This window comes from Panthera onca, chromosome F2 (genome assembly GCF_046562875.1).
Source record: "Panthera onca isolate mPanOnc1 chromosome F2, mPanOnc1 haplotype 2, whole genome shotgun sequence".
NCBI lineage: Eukaryota > Metazoa > Chordata > Mammalia > Carnivora > Felidae > Panthera > Panthera onca.
This window is the reverse complement of record NC_138356.1, coordinates 29280431-29302611: the sequence shown is the minus strand read 5'-3', so window position 1 is coordinate 29302611 and position 22181 is coordinate 29280431. Positions and strand designations below refer to the sequence as shown.

General features: G+C 41.1%; 1 long non-coding RNA gene across 1 annotated transcript in view; it reads left to right on the top strand.

Annotated features, from left to right (window-relative positions):
- Positions 1-22181, top strand: part of LOC132664225 (uncharacterized) — a 239695-nt gene that overhangs the window by 114969 nt on the left and 102545 nt on the right. The window contains exon 6 of the long non-coding RNA XR_013553356.2: positions 15512-15547. This is a non-coding gene — a long non-coding RNA (uncharacterized LOC132664225). The remainder of the gene's footprint in view (positions 1-15511; positions 15548-22181) is intronic.

Below are 22181 nucleotides of genomic sequence, written 5' to 3'. Positions count from 1 at the left end.
GTTTGAATGCAGGCAATTAAATGTAGGTAAGATTAACTGATATAAATTCATGCCCTCCTCTGGTTGCTCTACAAAAAGTCAATACATCAGGTAAATGAAGAAAACCAGAAGGAAACACAAATGTTGGAAGAATCCTCTTCCTTCCCTGCAGTGGCAGTTCCAGGGAGTGGCTTGGGGGGAAGGAAGGAGATGGACTTTAACCCTATAACCTCCCCTTCCCCAAAGTCATTTTCCAAAACCAAGCAAACCTACAAGTCAAAACTGTGGTTGTTTGGCCAAACAGCTTCAAAACGAGTTCTCCAGTCTATTTTGCTAACTCCATCAGTGTCCCTAAACCCTTCTTTATATAAATTCTGGAGTCTTCATGGCTTCTCACTCAGGAACACAGGAAGGGGGAATTTAGTAGGCAGGACCCCATGTTCTTGTGACACCTCATTAACACCTTGCAGCAAAGACTCATCTCTTTGACCTTGATATTTTTTTTTCCAGAAAAGTGAAATATTTACATCTTCTTATAGCCACATATGCTGCCCAGAAGCCACCCATTTACCTGACATGTTTTATTAAGGATACCAGATGTTCCTACAGTAAGTTTTAGGTATCACACCCTCAGACAACAGTCTAAAGGAAAAACAGACCTTCAAGTAAGCGTATACAGAGACTTCTTAAGCCTCTGTGAATGAAATTTATTTTCTGAGACATTAGCATACAGAGGCTGAGAATTGCCCATTTCTCCCTCCTCGAATGTAAATAACAATTTATTCACATACCTCTCCTTCCCAGCTCCTCTCCCCTGCCCCCCAGCTCTCCGCTCTGGCTGATATTCCCCAGCCCAGCAGTTCTTGGAAGCTATTAAAACTTGGAGTTTTACCATCTATGTATCTGTTAAGTCAGGCTTTGGGACAATAGTTTACTTTGATTCTCCTGATGTCTACACAGGCCAAGGTAATTAGTCATTAGCAATTATGTGCTGCTAATTACCACTAGTGCGAAGTGCCTGGGAGAAGCCAACACAGGGTGTTAATAGCAATTTGTTTTGTGGGTTGGAGTGGTGGTTTGATTCCATTTCCTATTACATCCTCAGTATGGTGTAGTCTAAGTGGTGTAGATTTGAAGTGGCATTAAACTTTCAGCAGAGGATATTCTTCTTCCCACTTGGACATTTTCATGCTAAAACAGCCCACTTGTCAAAACCCTTAGCTATCCTGGTGACAGATGTTACATAATACACAGCCAGGTAGAAAGCTGGCATTTGACATCTTTTAGCCGCCCGGGCACACACGTCAATATGCCATAAAATGCAGACACTTCCCCACAGAATCTGGATAAACACTTCTTACTGAGCCTTTGCTGTATCAATTTGGAACAGATGGGTTGCTGTTCTTCTGATGTATTATGACAAGCAGCAGCAACTACTAATCATAGCACCAAGAACTTGTGGTGTCTAATGCTGTTCCTTTTCAATGTCACCCATGAAGTTATTCTCTGCTCCTGAATAGAGAGTGAACATTTTAATTTTTAAAAAAGAGGAAAAAGATTAACTGGTAGTTCTTAGGGAGAACGAGAGAGCCTTCAGGACTAGGGTTTTTCTCTTCTCATGCTCTCAGATCTTGGCCTGCACACTGCCATCTGTACTGAGTTCTACGTTTTCCTTGGCTCCAAACTTTGAAACCGGGTATCTGGGCAGCGTGGGAAGGAGGCAGGCAGGCAGGGGGACGAGGTTTAGCCGGCACCCGTTAGGACCTGAAGCTGCCAGCGGCACAATCAGCCTATAATAGCCTTCATCCTTAGCATTGGAGCTGTGTGGTTGGCGCTTTTTCCCATCCACAATGTGCCACCCAAAGGCTCTGCGGCTTTGTTTTAACGTGGTTTTATTGATATACAGTAACACCAGGCGGTACACAGACTGAGATCTCCTGTGTGTATCCACGCAGCCCAACCCCACGTGGACGTCCTGCGTCACACATGCCATCAAGGCAGTCCTGGCTCCTCGAACTAAGCATATCAAATAGCCAGAGTTTCGCATCTGATTGGGCAGAAGAGGGTGGTTTGGGGAAACAGGTTGCCAGAAAAAGGAACCAAAGTTAGCTTTGAATGTCCCTGTGAACTCCCCAACGCAGCATTGCCTTTCCCTCTTACAGGCTCCACTTTCACGGTTTGGGAGCTGGCCTCCCTCCCCATCCCTCTGAAGTGCTTCGTGGTGCTGTCCAGGTTTGTTTGCTTTTGAAAGAGAGTGTAAAATGACTTTGTTTCTTTAGTGACAGCCACACTGCTTACAAGCTGGCTGATGTATAAGGAATTCACGGAGTGTGAATCAGGCCTCTGTGGGTCAATAGGGGAGAAGGAAAACCACAGAGTGATTTATTGCCTGGAAGGCTCTATTCACAGATAATGGAGAGGAAGGAGCATGTTCCAGATCCAGGAGGGGTGGACTCTTGTCTCATGCTCAGGGTAGTGGGAAGCAAAGATAGTTTAACCAGTAATTCCATGACATTTGCATTCCTTATTAATGTCTACACTGCAAAAATTCCACCTGGAATCTATAAATCGTGTTCTTTTGAAAGATGCAAAATGTAAGTACAATGGTTAATGGTGTGGAATTTGGAGCACATTGATATTCCAGCTCGCCGTGTCACCTGCTTGCTGTATGACCTTGGAAAAATTACTTAAATTTGATTTCCTCATCTATAACCTGAGGAAAATAGTATCCATTTTACAGGGGCATTGCAAGGATCAAATGAAACATTGTATGTAAAATGCTCAGAGCCATGTGGAAACAGAACAAACGCTGCACAAACAAAAAAATATTATTATTGTTTAGATTGATAGAGCAGGGTAAGGGGAAGAAATGGTGAAGGCAGAAAAAAGTATGATTTATATGTGACCATGATTACCTGTAAAGATTTTTCCCTAAAGTGAATATATTATGTTGAAGATTCAGTAAATTCAACCTATCCCAAAAGGGGATTTAAAATTCCTTAGCATTCCTTGGGGCACCTGGGTGGCTCCCTGGGTATAGCGTCTGACTTTAGCCAGGGTCATGATCTCACGGTTTGTGGGTTCAAGCCCCACTTTGGGCTCTGTGTTGACAACTCAGAGCCTGGAGCCTGCTTCAGATCCTGTGTTCCTCTCTCTCTCTGCCCCTCCCCTGCTTGCACTCTCTTGTGCACACTCTTTCTCTCAAAAATAAACATTAAAAAATTAAAAAAAAAAAAAAGAATATCTGGTAGCAGTTTTGTTTTTCCCAGAGTCTCCCCTGCTGTTCCAGTTTTCCAATTCCACATTCCATTTAAAAAGAGGAGAGATTTGGAGGCACCTGGATGGCTCAGTTGGTTAAGCATCCGACTTCTGCTGAGGTCATGATCTCATGGTTTGTGATTTTGAGCCCCACGTCGGACTCTGTGCTGACAGCGTAGAGCCTGCTTAGGATTTTCTCTCTTCTCCCACTCTCTCTGCCCCTCCTGTTCTCTCTCTCTCCAAAATAAATAAATGATCTTTAAAAAAAAAAAAAAAGAAAAGAGGAGAGATTTGGTTCACTTAGTTAAGCATTTGACTCTTCATTTTGGCTCAGGTAGTGATCTCATGGTTAATGAGACTGAGCTCTGAGTCGGGGGTCTGCACTGACAGCATGGAGGCTGCTTGGGATTCCCTCTCTCTCTCTCTCTCTCTCTCAGAATAAATAAATATTAAAAAAAAAAAAAAAGGAGGAGAGGTTTTAGAAAACAAAAGCAAAAATGAAAAAACCCAAGTAGCATCTCTTAGTATGATGGGAGCAGGTCATCTTTTATTTCTAATGAAACATCTTTTTACCTCACTGCCTGCAGCCCTCTATTTTTATAACTGTTTCTATTCATTTCTGTAAATGTGTTTGAAGATCAGATGTGTGAAAATAGAAAATCATATTCACATATTGTAATAGGCTGATTACTGGTTCCCAAAGACATCCACATCCTAATCCCCAGAACCTGCAAATGCATTACTTTACACAGCACACAGCAATTTGAAGCTGTGGTTAAATTAAGGAATTTGAGGGGCGCCTGGGTGGCTCAGTTGGTTAAGCGTCCGACTTCGTCTCAGGTCATGATCTCATAGTTCGTGAGTTCGAGCCCCGCGTCGGGCTCTGTGCTGACAGCTCAGAGCCTGGAGCCTGCTTCGGATTCTGTGTCTCCTTCTCTCTCTGCTCCTGTCCCACTCGTGCTCTGTCTCTGCCTCTCAAAAATAAATTTAAAAACATTAAAAAAATTTTTAAAAAAATTAAGGAATTTGAGCTAGAGAGATTATACTGGATTATTCAGGTGGGTCCAGTGTAATCACAAGTGTCCTAATAAGAAAGCGGGATATCAGAGAGGAGAGGAGAGGCTAGGCTGCTAGCCTTGAAGATGGAGGAAGGGGCCTCCAGGAGCTGAGAGAGGCAAGGAAACAGGTCTCCCCTAGAGCCTCTAGAAGGAATGTAGTCCAGCAGACCCATTTCAGACTTCTGACCTACCGAACTATAAGTTAATATATTTGTCATATTTAAGCCATTGTATATGTGGTAATATGTTACAGTAGCAATAGAAAATTAATACACATGTTATATGAGGGCTTTGAATCCCCGAGGTATAAAATTTATTCTAAAATTTCCCAGAGTTCCCACTGTTGCTGCTGCTTTCAGGAGCTGAAAGATTCTGAGCAGGTGAGAATCTTCCCAGTTCCCAGGATGGGAGGTGGCAGGATGTGTGCAGTAAAACAGACCGGTCAGGTGTTCCGCTGACATCCCAGGGCTTTAGGAAGTTAAGCTAGGTATTGCCAAATCCACCTCCAGTTCCCTCTCTTTTCTCTGCCCGCTCGTGCCCACTGCCTCTCACCCAGCCATCTTTAGACCACGTGCGGTTCTGGGCACGAACCAGCCTCGTGCAGATGCCAGGGGTCTGGGCATGAGAAGAGTCTGTCTTCCTCCGACACCCAGCCAAGTGGTCCACCCTCCACCCCTCCGCAGTGCATACAGCTGCCAGCTGAGCTGCCTTTGCTCTATGCCTACCTTTGAGAACTGTGAGGCAGGACAAGGGGATGATACCTACCCTAGATGTTTTCCTTATGTAAGCCAGCAAGCTTGAGGGCCCCAGCACACTAGAGTCTTGGAGGTGGGGCTGGCAAACAATGGTGGTGCAGGTGGGGGGGCACAGACAGGACCTTTGCTTGTGAAGGTTTTTTTTGTAAACAAATTTTTTTAATGTTTATTTATTTTTGAGAGAGAGACAGAGTGCGAGTGGGGGAGGGGCAGAGAGAGGGAGACACAGAACTGAAGCAGGCTCCACGCTCTGAGCTGTCAGCACAGAGCCCAACATGGGGCTCAAACCCACAAACCACAGGATCATGACCTGAGCTGAAGTCAGACACTTAACCGACTGAGCCACCCATTTGCCCCTACCTGTTACAGGTTTGTAAACAAAGATAAATACTTGTTTCCATGCTCACCCCAAATTTTGGCTCAAGGAGTAGTAGAAAATGATGTAAGAACCAGTTCAGAAAGTCTAGGGAATAAAGGCATAATTTATTTGATGCGTTTTGGAGGTGCCCCAGTCTGCTTCATAGCCAACAAACTTAATAACAAATATGGCCTTCATCACTTTAAATAGAGATTAAATTTGATAATATTATATAAAGATGGGGTGTTGGGGTAGATAGGTCATGTTCAAACTGGAATCAAGCTCTTCCACCTGCCCCCCTAAATTTAATGATCTAGAAAGTCATTCTTGTAATCAAACTAATATTCTATTGGCCTAAAATCTAAAGTAAAAAATGACTTTAGTACTAAATAGTAATCCCTTTGTACTATGCAGAGTGGTTTTATTACCTATTTTAGACTCCTTAGATTTCATTTTTAAGAGCTCAGAGTTTTTTCTTTTTTTCTTTTTTAATTTTTTTAAACATTTATTTATTATTGAGAGACAGAGAGTGACAGAGCATGAGCATGGGAGGGGCAGAGAGAGGAGGAGACACAGAATCCGAAGCAGGCTCCAGGCTTTGAGCTGTCAGCACAGAGCCCGATACGGGGCTCGAACTCACAAACCGGGAGATCATGACCTGAGCTGAAGTCGGATGCTTAACCAACTGAGCCACCCAGTGCCCCTCAGATTTTTTTCTAATTGAGCAAGGAGAGGATTCTAAATATTGAGATCAAATTTGGTTTTATGAAAGGCAGAAGAAGATAATAGAGCCCTGATTTTTTCATCAGAAGACCTCAGTTCTGGGGTGCCTAGGTGGCTTGGTTGACCAAGCATCCAACTTTGGCTCAGGTCATGATCTCACAGTTCATGGGTTCGAGCCCCACATTGGGCTCTCTGCTATCAGCGTGGAGCCTGCTTGGGATCCTCTGTCCCCCTCTCTCTTTGCCCCTCCCCGCTCTCAAAAATAAATAAACATTAAAAAAAAAAAAAAAAAAGAAGAAAACCTCAGACCTCAGTTCTTCTCTCGCCTCTGTAACTTCTTAGACACTGATCAAACCATTGTACCTTTTCTTCGCTTTACTTTTCTTTCTTTCTTTCTTTCTTTCTTTCTTTCTTTCTTTCTTTCAGAGGGAGAGCAGGGGAGGGGCAGAGAATGAGGGAGAGAGAGAGAATCCTAAGAAGTCTCCATGCCCAGCCCAGATCCTGATGCAGGGCTTTATCTCACAGCGGTGAGATCATGACCTGAGGCGAAATCTAGAGTTGGACACTCAACTGACTAAGCCACCTAGGTGCCCACCATTGAACCTTTCTAAGGCTCTGTCCCCATTCACCAACTAAAATAATTGTAGTGCCTATCTCTTGGGGTTATTCTGAGGAATAAACAAGATACTCTATGTGAAATGTTTAGCATAATGTCTGGCACATGGGATGCACTCAATAAACAGTAATTCTTGATATTTTATTTTGATCATTATTATCTTTTTTCTCTCTCTCTTATTGAGTTGTTTGGAAGCCAAATGAGGTCACTGCCTCCAAACATATGTTGAGTTCTTGCTATGTGCCAAGCATTATAACAGATGCAGAATACAGATGTGAATGCCTTCAAGGAACTTACCCAGGAAAGGCACTATCTGATATCTATTAGGTACCATAGGAGAATCAGCAGAAATAGAAGACATGATAAGCTTCTAGACAAGCCAAAAACCTAGTTAATAAGATAATAGTTAAGCACATAAAACAACTAGACAGCTCACAGTATATAATAGGCATCATCTGTATGGGAAGTCAGAAGGAGGGATCATGGGTGAAGATATGTTGCTCCCCCTTAGTGCTTGGTGATGATGGCAAAACAGAGTGAGAACCATGATCACTAATTATGGCTGATGATGAGACACTGAGAGAATCATTTGCTATGACCCTTCTGGAAACCACCAAGCAAGTGAACTTCAAAAGCTTTACTTGACCCTGCTTTGCACCCAAGCATTCTTCTCAATTCTATTTTTCACTGACAAACTCTTCTTTTCTTTTTTTTTTTTTTTTTTTAAGATTTTATTTTTAAATAATCTCTATGCCCAATGTGGGGCTCAAACTTGCAATCCCAAGATCAAGAGTTACATGCTCTACTGAGCCAGCCAGTCTCCCCTAAACTTTTCTTATAAAAGTAACTTGCATTTATTATACAAAATTCAGGAAACTCAGAAAAGCATAAAAACAAAATAAAAATTGTCTATAATTCAATACTACAGAGATAAGCACTAGGAATAATGTGTCTTTTTTTTTCCCTAGGAATTTCTAGGAAAGTTAAGATTTCACATATGTAACTGAGATGTCAACTGACATTACCCTCAACTCTGAGATTATAGAGTAGGTTGGCTCAAGACCTCTCCCACATCACACTGGAGTTGCGGTTCATTTTCTAAGATTGCTTCAAGTTCCCATGGGTTCCTAGTCTCATAGTCATTTCTGGCTCCCAGTTCTGATTCTACCAAATTTAATCATGAATTCACCTTCTCAAGCTGTTCTTTTCTCTTTATTCACCACCAGTCTAAAGGTGGAACTCTACCCCCTTTGGTTTGAATTTTTCTTCCCTGAAACTGCCACACAAGACATTCCTACTTTTGGCAGATTTTCCTGAATGAGAAAATGGAAGGGGTTTATATTAAATAGATGAGTCTTAAAATTGAATATTAATATCCCTTTCCTAAAATCCTTTAACTCACCAAGAAGAATTTTTTACCACGTCTTTCTGTAGGATCCAGCCTCTATCTTCAATGTTATTTAGAATTGGTTTGTCAAATGATCCCAAAGGTGCATTGGAATTTTGATTGGAGTTGTACTAAACATTTATATGAATTTATGGGTGATTGATTGATACATATACAATATTGGAGATCTTATATCTTTCTACTTATTCAGTCCTTCTTTTTAGTCATTCTGAGTTTCAATTGTGAATTGGATTTTTTTTTTTTTAGTAACTGGTGGCCATGTATGTTTACTTTGTAATTAGTCAGCTTATGAGCTATTGTATTAGCCTTAATAGTTTTGTTTTTGTTTTGTTTTATTTTTAGTTTTAATAGTTTTTTTTATTTATTTACATCTTTGAGGCACTGTGGGTAGAAGATAATATAATTTACAAATGCATGTGTTTTGCTAGCTTATTTTCAGTTATTATTCCTCTTTCTCTTACACTTGTGCATTGGGTTAAGAATTTCAAATTAACGTGAAATAATAGCAATGATAGGGGGCATTGTGGTCTTGCATCCAAATTTTTCAAGGCTGTTGTATCTTAGTGGTCTCTACGTCCTCACCCCGCTTCTACTCCAGGCTTCCTCCAAAGCATGCCTACCCCCACCCTCTAACTAGAAATACAAAATTTAAGTTGCACTGTACGTGTCCAGTCACCTCTTTAGCAGCTTTGACCACCTTTGGCCTCTTTGCAGTATTTGGCTATTGACCATTCTTTCTTCAAATTCTCTCCTTCCTGGGTTTCCATGACACCACATCATCTTGATTTTATTCTCTTCTGTCTTTATTTACACATCTGTTTTCTTTTCTGTTCTTCCTCCTTTCTTTCTTGCAACAACCATTTGTCTTCTCTTTTCTCCTCCTCTCTAAGGATTTTACATGAAGGAAGAGTTCCTTCTCATGCATACAAATCTCCAACTCTTGACTTCTCACCTGAATGTATATCCTGCCTGATACTGACTTTTCTCTGAACACCTCTACTTACACTTTCCATAAGAAATGCTCATTTGTGTCCAAAATTAAACTTCTTATTGTTGCTCAAGTCCACTCCCTCTTCTAGTTTCCCATTTCTCTCTCTCTCTCTCTCTCTCTCACACACACACACACACACACACACACACACACACACACACACACACTATATCCTAGAATTACTTTTGACTTATTTTACCTACATTTATACTCCTTCCTAACTCCAAACCTTGGAACATACTGCTTTCTCTACCTAGTATCCCTTACTCGCTTCTATTTACCAAATTTTATTCATCCTAAAAGGTCTAGGTTCCTCTTCCCGGTCTCGTGTGGCTGGCCATATCTGCTCCCGTCCAAGGTGACGTCCTCCTTTCTGCATTTCCCTAGCACTGGCCTGTTCCACTTGTGGTGGCCATGGACACTCCTAGGAAGTGATGGGCCTGAATTCAAAGCCAGGGCTGTTTGGTTCCAGAGTCAGTGCTACTACCCACTAGGTCTTGTCAACTCATGTGTTTTTAACACCTGGCTAAAGCAATCTCCTGATAAATAGAAATAAATTTCAGATAAAACACTAGCCCTTGATAAAAAATTTAATATAGTGGAGGAAATATACATGACCTATTATTTGTGCTTAATAGTATTGTAATTGCTCTGCAGGATGATGATACCAGCACTGAGAGGTGAAGTTACTAGTGCTATTCATGGGTGCCTGCTCTGGGCAGTCCTTGTTCTTTGCTCAGGTACTTCCCTCCATGGATCAGCTTTCCCTAGCTTCTTAGTTCCCTGGCTAATTCCCACTCATCCTTTAAGTATCAGCCAATACTTCGCTTTTTAAAGAGAGCCTTTGATGCCCCTCTCGACCCTCCCCCACACCACAACTGATTGATCTAGAAGAGTTTCGCAATCTCAGCACTATTGACATGTTGTACTGGATGTCTCTTTGTTGTGGGGGGGAGGAGCTGTCCTATGTGTTGTAGGATGTTTAGCAGCATTCCTTGAGTCCAGCCACTAGATACCAATAGCACCCTCTCCACCCCCACCAGTCATAACAATAGAAAATGTCTCCAGACATTGCCAAATATCCCTCGAGGGGCAAAACTGCCTGAAGTTGAGAATCACCAGTCTAGAGATGGGCATGTGACCAAAGTGGGTTGATTTGAGTTCTTCCCTGGGGATTTTTAGACTGTATTTGAAAAAGAGGATCCGATCCTCTCTGAGTCAGACCCTGGGTTGATGTGAGGCTTAGAATTGATGGAACCCTTTGCTTCTTGACCTGTGGTGAGATTTGGTCTGCAGTAAGGGAGAATAAAGCCGACATTTGGGGAGGGGCGCCTGGGTGGCTCAGTCAGTCAAGCGTCCAACTCTTGGTTTCAGCTCAGGTCATATTGTCACGGTTCAGGGGTTCGAGCCCCACATTAGGTTATGTGCTAGCAGTGCGGAGCCTGCTTGGGATTTTCACTCTCCTCTCTCTGCCCCTCCCCCACCTCTCTCTCTCTCTCTCTCTCTCCACACACACACGCGCACACACACACACTCCAAAACTCCTAGGAATATTCTAGTGCCGGTTGACAGTTGGTACCAAGTTCTTGCTGTGGGTCTGTCCTTCTCAGAGCTTTGTTATTTCAGCCCTCTTTCCCTAAGTCAATAAATATTAATACTTTTGCCTAATCAGTTTTTGAATTGGGTTCATGTCTTATAACCTTAAGAGTTCTGACCATTAGAATACTCCTCTTTTATGTTCCCTCAACAGTATCTTCTAGATTTACTTAGCCGTTTCTACAACTAGGCTATAAACGCCTTGAAGACAGGAACTTCTCATTCACTAATATTGTACTTGGCACATGGTAGATAAGCAGTAGATATTTGTACAATACATTTAATTAATAAGTGGATGGGTGAATGAATGAAACAAGATATGTTATTTTCCAGCTCCCTCCTATACCTTCACTACTTGCCATCCTTTATGCCTCCCAAGGAGCTACATGTGGTCCCCTTCCAGAGTTCTCTTTACTGAACATTGTTGAAGAACCACAGAGTCCAAAAAAAAATCACAGGCCTAGTTACCACGGCCTCAAGGGCAATGCATGACTAGATAAATCCCTTTGGCAGTAATAAGATGGAGCCAAATCCATCCGAGAAAAATCTGTGATGCAAGAGGTGGCACATGGTGAGAGACAATCCTCTGGCAGTGTGGCCTGGGGTCTAGCTGAGCCAGCCAGGAAAGAGTCCCAGTCATTATCAGAATCTAGTGTAACTGTAAAATATGACCTAATTAAGAGGCGTGAGACCGTTCCCTCATACTTCTCTTAGAGCAATAAACAGAAACAACAACTACCCTCTAATGTAAGGCTAAAAATAGTAACTACCTTATAGTTATTTTAAATTAATTGATATACTCTCACTGTATCACCTTGGAAATTAGCAAGTGCCAAATAAATGGCAGCTATTGGTATTATCAATTTGCTTTTGACTCCCTAAGTAGGTTTTGGAAATCTTTTTTTCTTCTTCACAGGTGAAAGTCTCTCCACATAAAGTCTCAGGGGAAAATGAATTTTTTTTCCTCTTAAACCTTCAATTAATTTAGACTTTATTTTTCAAAAGCTTTAAAAAAATCCTCATAGTTCCAATTATCTCAATCTAATGAGTGAAAGGGGTTATTCAAATGTCTTACTGTAAAGAAATCTTAAGTTAATAGCCAGAAAGATGCCTGAAAAATAAATTACTTCAACAAATATTTATTCTATATGTATCTGTCAGGAAAATTCACTGTCCTCATGGGGCATACAGATTAGTAGCTGGAAAGACACTGAAAATTTCTGCAGATGTAATTATGATAATACTGAGAAGGAGAACAAATTGTTCTTGTTTACACCAAGACCTAAAGAAAAAGGTAACTATGTTAAAGTTGGGGCAGAGGTAGGTCTAGAGAGTTGTGGGAGATGACAGAGAAGGAACAGCAGTAGGGGCCTGGAAATTAAGCTAATGTACTCCAGGCAAAGTCCCAAGGTAAGAAGGAATGTGGCTTCTCAATTGCAAAGAACTGAAAGATCAGTTTCTGGAATGGAGAAAGTGAGGGAGAGAATGACATGTGATGAACCTCTACAACCAGATAGAAGGAAGATCACACACAACCTTGTAGGTATTAAGGATTCGAGCCTTTATCCTAAAGGCAATGGGGTACCATTAAAGAGTGTAAGGAGAGAAGTGACATAGTCACAGGTACTTTAGTGGGAAGGTGAAAGATGATGGTGCCTTGGACTTGCTGTGGTGACTGTGACAATTTAGGGAAGTAAATGGATTGAAGAAGTGTGTAGGAGATAGACTGGAAAAGTCTTGGTAATTAATGAATTGGAAGAGGGCATGGTAAGGAAAAGGTAAATAAAGAGTAAATCAATGGTGATTTAACCTAGACTTCTGGCTCAAGCATCTGAGTGGATGGTGGTGGTCTTTACCAATACAAAGAATACTTGGGAAGATAAAATTTGGAAGTAGGAAGACATTGAGTTCTGTTCTAGAAAACACTGAACTTTGCATGCCTATCATGAAAAATCCTGTAGACATATCTAGTTGACCATTAGATAGACAGGAAGTTCTGGGAAAGGTCTTTGCTGGATATATGAATTTGAGAATCACCAGCATAAAGATGGAAATGGGAGACTCAACAGTTTCGTTTTTTTTAAGTTTATATATTTATTTTGAGAAAGAGAGAAAATGCAAGTGGGGGAGGGGCAGAGAGAGAGAGGGAGAGAGAGGGGGAGAGAGGGAGAGAGAGGGGGAGAGAGACAGAGAGAGAGAGAGAGAGAGAGAGAGAGAGAGAGAATCTCAAGCAAGCTCCACACTGTCAGCATGGAGCCCAATGTGGGGCTCAAACCCACAAACCATGAGATCATGACCTAAGCTGAAGTTGGACCCTCAACAACTGAGCCATCCAGGTGCCTTGGGAGCCTCAATAGTTTATGATCTCCCCTAAGGAGAGTTTGTAAAGTGGCAGCTAAAGAGCTCAGGTTGGAGTCCTTAGGAACTCCCAAATGGCATGAACAGCAGAGGAGAAAGAGCCATTGGAGGAAATTGAGAAGGGGCCACCAAAGTAGGCAGTCACCAGGAGGGTGTGACATCACAAAGCCAGCAAAAGAGGATGTGTCACAAAGGGTGATCAGTTGTGTCAAACACTACTAAGAAGTTGAGCTTTAAGTCTGGATTTAAGAACACGTTAGATATAGCAGCATAAAAGTCTTTGTTGATCTTAATAGGAATATACTCAGATAAGTGGAGGCAACAATCTCTCAGGTAGAAGGTGAAAGGCCTCTTGAAGCCAGACCAGCCAGTTTTTGTAGCAGGCTCTGCTTTATTCCTAGAGTGGATCGAGAAGTCAGTGTGAGTGCTATGACTACAAGAAACCTACTTACATGGAAAAAAAGTTTTATAAGGGGAAATGGGTGCATATGGACAATTTATGTAGTGGCACTACAGGCAAATTTTATATTTATACTATTTGTGCAATACTCTATGAAAATATCTCTGGATATACTTTGGGGGAAAAATATTCCTAGAGGAAAGGGAATGTGGACACTGAGTTGGGATGTGAAGAATGCAGAAGACAAAATAGGTCATTAGAAATAGACTTCTTTGGACACGTCTGACCATAAGTGATAAAGCGTCAAAGCTGTCCTATATATATGGGAACCTGCGGTTAGGGAAGGTGTGAAAGTATTTAATACTGATTCATAAAAGCTGCAGAGGGCAAGATTCGAGTCCCAGGGAGAACAGAAGATGCAGAGAGCACAAAGCTCTGATAAAGACTTGGATGATTCAGACTAGGAAGGAGGGCCAGGGAGAAGAGGAAGACAGTCATCAGAGAGGTTTGGGGATAGGAAGTTGACAGTAATCTAGTCAAACCACTCTAGTTTCCGTGTGAGGTTGAAGGTGATGGGACAGCAGGTAGTCAAGGAGGTGAAGAGAGTGGAGAAGGGTTGGAATATGTTTCGAAGAGCTTTTTATTAAAGTAAGCATGGTTTGGGTCTGAGAAGCTTGTAGTCTTGACTTTTCATACACTTCACAACTAGGGACTAGTTGCCTTGACGTGATTTACATTATACTCTGGAGATCAATTAAGAAAATTATGTTAGTCTCAGAAAATTAATGATTGCAATAGAATATATAAAACACTAATTACTGTTAACATATCTTTTGATTCATTATATGTATAATTACATTTTAATGTTTGAAGTTCTATTTTTAAAACTTCACATAAACTTGCCACAATTTTATGTTGTGCCTGTACTAAGAATGTTGTTTTCATCAAAGTGAATTTGAGTGGATTTTGCCTCTGTCTTTTTGCAGTATTTTATTAATTTTCTGCCATATTCTAACCTATGTAATAGTGCATTGTTGTATATCCACTCTTTAAATGCTTTATACACTTTCCTACCCTTCTGAAAAAACTGCCCACTACTAAAACAATACCACTTTCTTCTCCCAATAACCTAATCTCCCCTTTATTTAACAGCAATAACTAAGATATATTGGTGACACATTTTTCAAAGTGTTATCATATATATTACCGTAGTTACCACCATTACAACACTGTGAATTATATACTTTAATCATTATTCTATAGATAAAGAAACAGATAACTTGCTAAAAATTACATGACTAGTAAAGAGCAAAGCTAGGATTTGACTTCAAATCTTTTGATCTTTCAGCTCAATGCACTTAACTGTACTAGTGTTTCCCTAAATGGTGTATGAATAGACTTAAATTAAAATTTGGTAGATTTGAATAAAAACACTAAGTAAATAATAATAACAGAGATGGTATGCAGATTTGGCAAAATTCATAAAGATATGTGTGCATGAATGAAATTTTCCTAATCCTTATAGTCACTGAAAGATGAGCAAAAACCAGGGTAATTCTCCCATTTTAAGATAAAGGATAGGAGCACCTGGGTGGCTCAGTCGGTTAAGCGGCCAACTTCGGCTCAGGTCGTGATCTCGCGGTCCGCGAGTTCGAGCCCCGCATCGGGCTCTGTGCTGACAGCTCGGAGCCTGGAGCCTGCTTCTGTTTCTGTGTCTCCCTCTCTCTCTACCCCTCCCCCGTTCACGCTGTCTCTCTCTCTGCCTTTCAAAAATGAATAAATGTTAAAAAAAATTAAAAAAAATAAGATAAAGGATAAGTCAGTTAAGGGGATGTGACCTTAGCTAGGGTAATATAGAGGTGTGCCTGTCTTCAATGAAACCTAATATTTAAATCCAACTGCCTCTCCTCTAAAAAAAAAATCAACAGAAGGGGAAATTATATTACAAAATGACCTTTCATTATGAGGATCTTTAATAATTATAGATAACATCTGGTCTTGGCTCTTACAGGCATTATCTCATGTGATCCTTCTACAATCATGTAAGGTAAGTACATTTATTAATCTAATTTTTCAGATGAGGAAGTGCAATAAGAGTCAAACCTGTTGTTAAATCAATAAATTAAATGTATATAGTTTTGTGGAGTAGCAAATTCCACATAAAGCAGCAGCAATTAATGACGGCATCTAATGAACACTCTGTAAAGGTTCTGTTTCCTTTACTCTGTAAAGCGTTTGGGTCAGGAGACCCAGATTCTAACCCTGCTTCAACCTAACACCAGCTCAGTCACAATCCTTAGACAAATCACTTAAATTCTAGGCCTTATTTTTCCATATCTATAAAATAAAAAGGTTGAAATTTGCCTTTCCTAATGTTCTCTTTATTTCTAAAACTCTATACTTTTACTTTTCAAATTATTAATAGTATTTCTATGTGTCATGTCAGGAGTGCGTAGATTGCATAAGTTAGATGTATTGCTGAGGACCTAAAGCTAAAATCAAGAATTGTTCCAGTTGTTCTGATAGAGTGCCTACATTGTAATTTCTATCACTTGTCCTAAAAGAAAGAAACTGGGTTAACTGACCTATTTCAAGCAGTAGGTTTGGAGCAATTATTAAAGCATAGCACTTGAAGTGACAACCCAGAAAACAAACATTTTTGGAGCAACCATTCTAACAGGACATTCTAGGGGAAACAAATAAATAGTCTTGTCCTTAATAAGCTCGTGTACAATTGAGGAAACAAGATCAAACCCGTGAAAATTTAAATTGCTGATCAAAGTGTAGAGCTGGAAAGGCCCTTTGACCTCGTCTAGTCACAGATTCACAGAATGTGAGAGCTGAAAAGGATCTTAGTAATGGACGCACCTCTTTCCTTCCCTGTACCAACCCTCATTCATGGATGAGAAGACCAAGGGCCAGAAGGGTGAGATCACCTGTCTATAGCCAGCCGGTAAGTTAACAAAAGAGCAGGGATTAGAACACCATTCAAGAGCCACAGTAGGTGAGTTTGATTCAAGTGGAGAACTAAGGCTAAAGAATGGTTGCCAATTGGGATGTGTTGTAGAGGCCTTTCTGTATCATACCTGAACACTGAGAAGCCACAAGAGGTCTTTATGGTAGAGAAGGGTTCACTGGACAGTCAAGAAATGATTGCATGGAACACAGCTGTTAACAATTAAAAAAATTTTTTTAATGTTTATTTATTTTTGAGAGAGACAGACAGAATGTGAGTAGGGGAGAGGTAGAGAGAGAAAGGGAGACACAGAATCCTTAGCAGGCTCCAGGCTTTGAGCTGTCAGCACAGAGCCCAATGCGGGGCTTGAACTCATGAACCATGAGATCATGACCTGAGCCAAAGTTGGACGCTTAACCGACTGAGCCATTCAGGTGCCCCATAGCTGTTAACAATTAAATTAAGCATGTCTCTGTATGCCAATGTGGAGCTATCAGCACATACTATTAAAAAAAAAAAAAAAAGGAAAAAAGCAAGGTGTACAATAGCATGTATGTGCCCACGTGTGTGCAAATGCATAAAAATTCTCTGGACAGTTAAGTAAAAACATGCTTATTCTGTTTGCCTGCAGCGAAGGGAATTGGATGGCTGAAGTACAGGTGTAGGAGCTGGATAGATTTTTCTTTGTATGTTCTTTTGAACACTTTTATTTGGGACCTTTTGCATATATTACTTACATACAATCATCATTTTTAACAAAGACATTTTTGTCTGGCCTGGAAAGCTCTTTGGTTTTTTTAAATTTTAGATACAATATTTTTGTGGTAGACAATACCTTTTGGTAAAGTACTTGTCTGACTATAGAGTGATAGTATCAAGGTTAATTGTATAGTTACTGCTTCATTCATATTCAAAAAAATGTTAGAAAGGGTGTGATATCCTGACATTAAAAGTTGATTTATTTCCCCCCGTGCTTACTTTCCAAGTAATGACTGCAGTTTTTGAAAGCGTGCCAGATACTGTCACACACAACTCAGATGGGAATCTAAACGCAGCCATATCCTCCCACAGCTGGCTGAGGACTCAGTGTGTGCTATATATAGCAAGGACAAATAAAATCAATCCTACTTGAAAAATGCAATTCATGAGATATCTGCAAAATAGTGGACTTGATACACATTCTGTAATGGAATTGGAAGAGAGGAGCAATACCCAGGTTGACCAGCCTTTGCCTTTCCTAGTTGTCTAGTTTCTAGAACATGATTGGACCCATAGCTCATCCAAATTCACTTAGCAAGCCCTGTTGTAGCAGGAGTAAACAGAATCTACAAACTTGCAGTTCTGTTCCTCCAAAGAAAGACCTTCCCAGCTGAGCTTTGCTTATGTAGAAACATCTGCTCCATCGAAGATCATGTTTCAGTGCTTTTGTGAATGCATTCAGCCTCATAATTTCATATTTTAGCTAGGTTTAGATTTTCTAGAAAGTAAAAGAGCATCTAGCAGATTTTTTTTAAGTTTATTTATTTTGACAGAGAGAACTTGTGTGTGGAGGGTGGGGGGGGGGGTGGAGAGAGAGAGAGAGAGAGAGAGAGAGAGAGAGAGAGAGAATTCCAAGCAGGCTCTACCCTATTAGTGCAGAGCCCGATTCGGGGCTCGAACCCATGAACCGTGAGATCATGTCCTGACCCAAGATCAAGAGTCAGATGCTTAACTGACTGAGCCACCCAGGCACCCCCTACCCAGTGGGTTTAAACCCTTTTGGGGTAGCAGCAGCAGTAACCTGCTCTTCCAGAAATTCTGCCCAGTGACTTGCCACTTCGGGAATTTTCCTGGCTTTTGTAAACCGGAGTCAGACCCTGATGCTCACAAGTTTAAACTGATCTTAAGGAGTAAGTTTCAGATTGTCTCTGCCTTCATTCTAGCTGCTTTCAACCATAGTGGTGGTTCACAACTACCTAACGAGTTTTAGGGAAAATTCAGGTACCTGAGTCTTCCCTGTCTCTAAATCTCCTGAGCTGTAGGGAGCCCTGAGGAGAGCAGGAGGACAGTGGAGAGGATGGGGGAATAGTGGTGTGAGTAATAGGAACGTCCTGGAGAGTTGAACAGGGGGCAGCTCATTCATGGCCTCTAGATCATGGTGTGGATTTTCATCTTCAGTCTAAGAGCAGAAAGGAAATCATTGAAGTCTGAAGGAGAATTGCTCAATATATACTTGCTTTTTTAATCCACCTGGCCATAGTACAGGAACTTGGTGGAGGGGACAAAAGTGGAAGGATATAGCCCATTTGGAAAACCAGCCATTGCCACCAACAGTGTACCAGTGTTCCTTTTTCTCCACATCCTGACTAATACCTGTTGTTTCTTGTGTTGTTGATTTTAGCCATTCTGATGGGTGTGAGGTGACACCTCTTTATAGTTTAGATTTGCATCTTCCTGATGGTAAGTGATGATGAACATCTTTTCATGTACCTGTTGTCCATCCGGATGTCTTCTTTGGAGAAATGTCTGTTTATGACTTCTGCCCATTTTTAATTGGATTGTTTGGTTTTGGGGTGTTGAGTCTTATAAGTTCTTTATAGATTTTGGATACTAGTCCTTTATCGGACATGTCATTTGCAAGTATGTTCTATCATTCCATAGGTTGCCTTTTAGTTTTGTTGATTGTTTCCTTCGCTGTGCATGTTTTTATTTTGATGTAGTCCCAATAGCTTATTTTTGCTTTTGTTTCCCTTGCCTCAGGAGACATCCAGAAAAAAGTTTCTATAGTCAACATCAGAGAAATTACTGCCTGTGTTCTCTTCTAGGATTTTTATGGTTTTAGGACTTACATTTAGGTCTTTAATCCATTGTGAATTTATTTTTGTGTATGGTGTAAGAAAGTGGTCCAGTTTCTTTTTTTTGCATGTTGCTGTCCAGTTCTCCCAGCATCATCTGTTGAAGAGACATTCCTTTTCCCATTGGATATTCTTTCCTATTTTATTGAAGATTAATTGGCCATATAGTTGTGGGTTTATTCTGGGTTTTCTATTCTGTTCCATTCATTTATGTTTCTGTTTTTCTGTCGGTACCATACTGTTTTGATTACTAAAAAAGGAGGGTGGTGGGGGTTAGGTTAAATAGGTGATGGGTATTAAGGAGTGCGCTTGTTGTGATGAGCACCAGGTGATGTATGGAATTGCCGAATCGCTATATTGTGCACCTGAAATTAATATTACATTGTTAACTAACTGGAATTAAAATACAGATTTTTAAAAAATCCAACTAGTATCACCTAGGAAAGAAGCAATAGAGTTAAAGAGGAGTGGATAGTTGGAGAGGTGTTTAGGAGGTACAACCAGTTGAGAGACATTGATAATTGACTGGAGGATATAAAGGAAAAGGAAGGAGCTGAGAATAATTTCCAGATTCTTAGGTTTCTGACAAAGACAGGAAGTTATACATTTGACTATTCCTTCCTGGCCTGTGCTATGCCCTGGTGCTGGCTGAACTTGCCCCAGGGTCTGGCCTAAGGCCACTCCTGGCAGTGTTTCATGAATCAATGGTTCACCAGCCTGTTGTGTCCTAAAGGGCTGGTTGCCCACATAACCACAATCCTGGCTCCAAAGAATAATGCAGTCACAGAATCTTTTGTGCCTTGTCTTAGCTAGAGAATGCAGTTTATAAGTATCAGGAAGACCTTTTATTTAATCTTTAGAGACTCAATCACCAAGTGATATTTGGGGAAGTTTGTACTGTGTAGAAATTGAAAAGGCAAATATTCATAGAGTTTTTTCCTAATTGTTAAAAAGATAAAAGCTATTTAGAATTGTCTTCATTCAGTTATTTTACCTGTATATGTGTGTGGGTATGTCTGTGCATGTGGGTGTGTATGTCAGGCAGTTTTGAAAATATGCTTAATCGTTCATATTTTTTCTGAATTTCTGAAAAGCAAGCAACACAGTATCACCATGATGTGCATAGTTAAGAAAATGATTGTATCTTGACAGAGTAAGTGTGATTTTTAATGTGCAAATCAACACTCAACAATTAGTTGAGTGTAGACAGATTGGTCCTAGACCTCTACTCTCTTGATTCCATGGCTGATAAAAAGATTCTAAGAGGTTCAGCAGTTCAGGGGTGATCTTTCATAGCAGGAGTGAGGAGACCAAATTCTAGAGACTCCCCCTCTGAACTGCTACTTACTGTCACACAGTGTTGGATGAAGGCACATGTGACCTCTCAACTAAACCAAGACTGCCGGAAAGAACATTGCCTTTGCAGAGGAGACTATTTTATTTTATTATTTTTTAATTTTTTTAAATGTTTTCTTTATTCTTGAGAGAAAGAGAGACAGAGCATGAGTGAGGGAGGGGCACAGCGAGAGAGGGACACAGAATCCAAAGCAGACTCCAGGCTCTGAGCTGTCAGGTACAGAGCCTGATGTGGGGCTCAAACTCACAAACCATGAGATCATGACCTGAGCCGAAGTCGGCCGCTCAACCATCTGAGCCACCCAGGCACCCCAGAGGAGACTATTTTAAAGAACTTGACAGCAGGTACCTTGGGTCCTCTGTCTTACCTCTCTTTGTTAAAATGGGTTATACTAGTAAGCTGCCACTAATGAGGTGGTTTATCTGGTTTCATTGTCCCTAATTTTGTTACCTGGCCCATGTAATGTTGGCCCAAGCTTCCCCTGCTTAGAGGCATGGTAAAACCTTTATGTCTAGGAAAGCCCCACCCAAGAAGAGATTCTGCTTTCTTGAGTGTGGGCTCTGAGCCAGGCCTGTTGCCTGAGGTGCTGCTTTCTGTAACAGACTAATTTAGAAGCTTTAAGCCATTCTGTAATCTTATTTTCTGGCCCAGGTGGGCCAGAAACCATACAGAGAACTGAGATGAAACGAATAAGCCAAGAGAATGAGGTAAAGACCTATTTCTCCATCCCCTAAGATGATCAGAATCTCTGTTTTAGATTTTACTTGCTTTTAGCATCCAACCACTAAGAAGGGTTTCTGGTCAGAAATAGACATCAGTTATCTAGCGTCATGGCTGGGAGCTGAGCTCTAGCAAAGCTCTTCACAGAAGTCAAAGCAACTGGGCTAAGATCAGTGAGGTGGGAGAAGACACAAACAGGTGGAAAATAGAGGAAGCGTGAAGCCTAATTTTCAGGGAGGAAGGGCAGAGTGTTCCCTCTCCTTCATATGGCAGTAGGCCCAACCTTGATGTCCTGCTCTTTCCCTTCTCTGAAGGGATCTCTCTCCTCACCCCCGCCACCCACCCCCTGGCACTTCAGGGGGGCACGTTTATCCACAGGGACCCCAAGTCTCTTCTCACTGCCCACACCCACAGGTTGTGCACTCAGATGCATGGTAGCTGTAGCTACTGCTTTAAAGAGACTGGTGTTGGGGTGCCTGGGTGGCTCAGTCGGTTGAGCGACCGACTTCGGCTCAGGTCATGATCTTGCAGCTTGTGAGTTTGAGCCCTGCCTCAGGCTCTGTGCTGACAGCTCGGAGCCTGGAGCCTGCTTCCAATTCTGTGTCTCCCTCTCTCTCTGCCCCTCCCCTGCTCATGCTCTGTCTCTCTCTGACAAATAAATAAACATAAAAAAAAAAGTTAAAAAAAAAAACGAGAGACTGGTGTTCCTGTATCCATTGCCTTTTAAATCCTATGGAACATTCTTCCTGATACCTTTTATTTAAATATACATGTAATAAAACACTTTTAGGTGCTAGTGTCTTATGTCAATTTG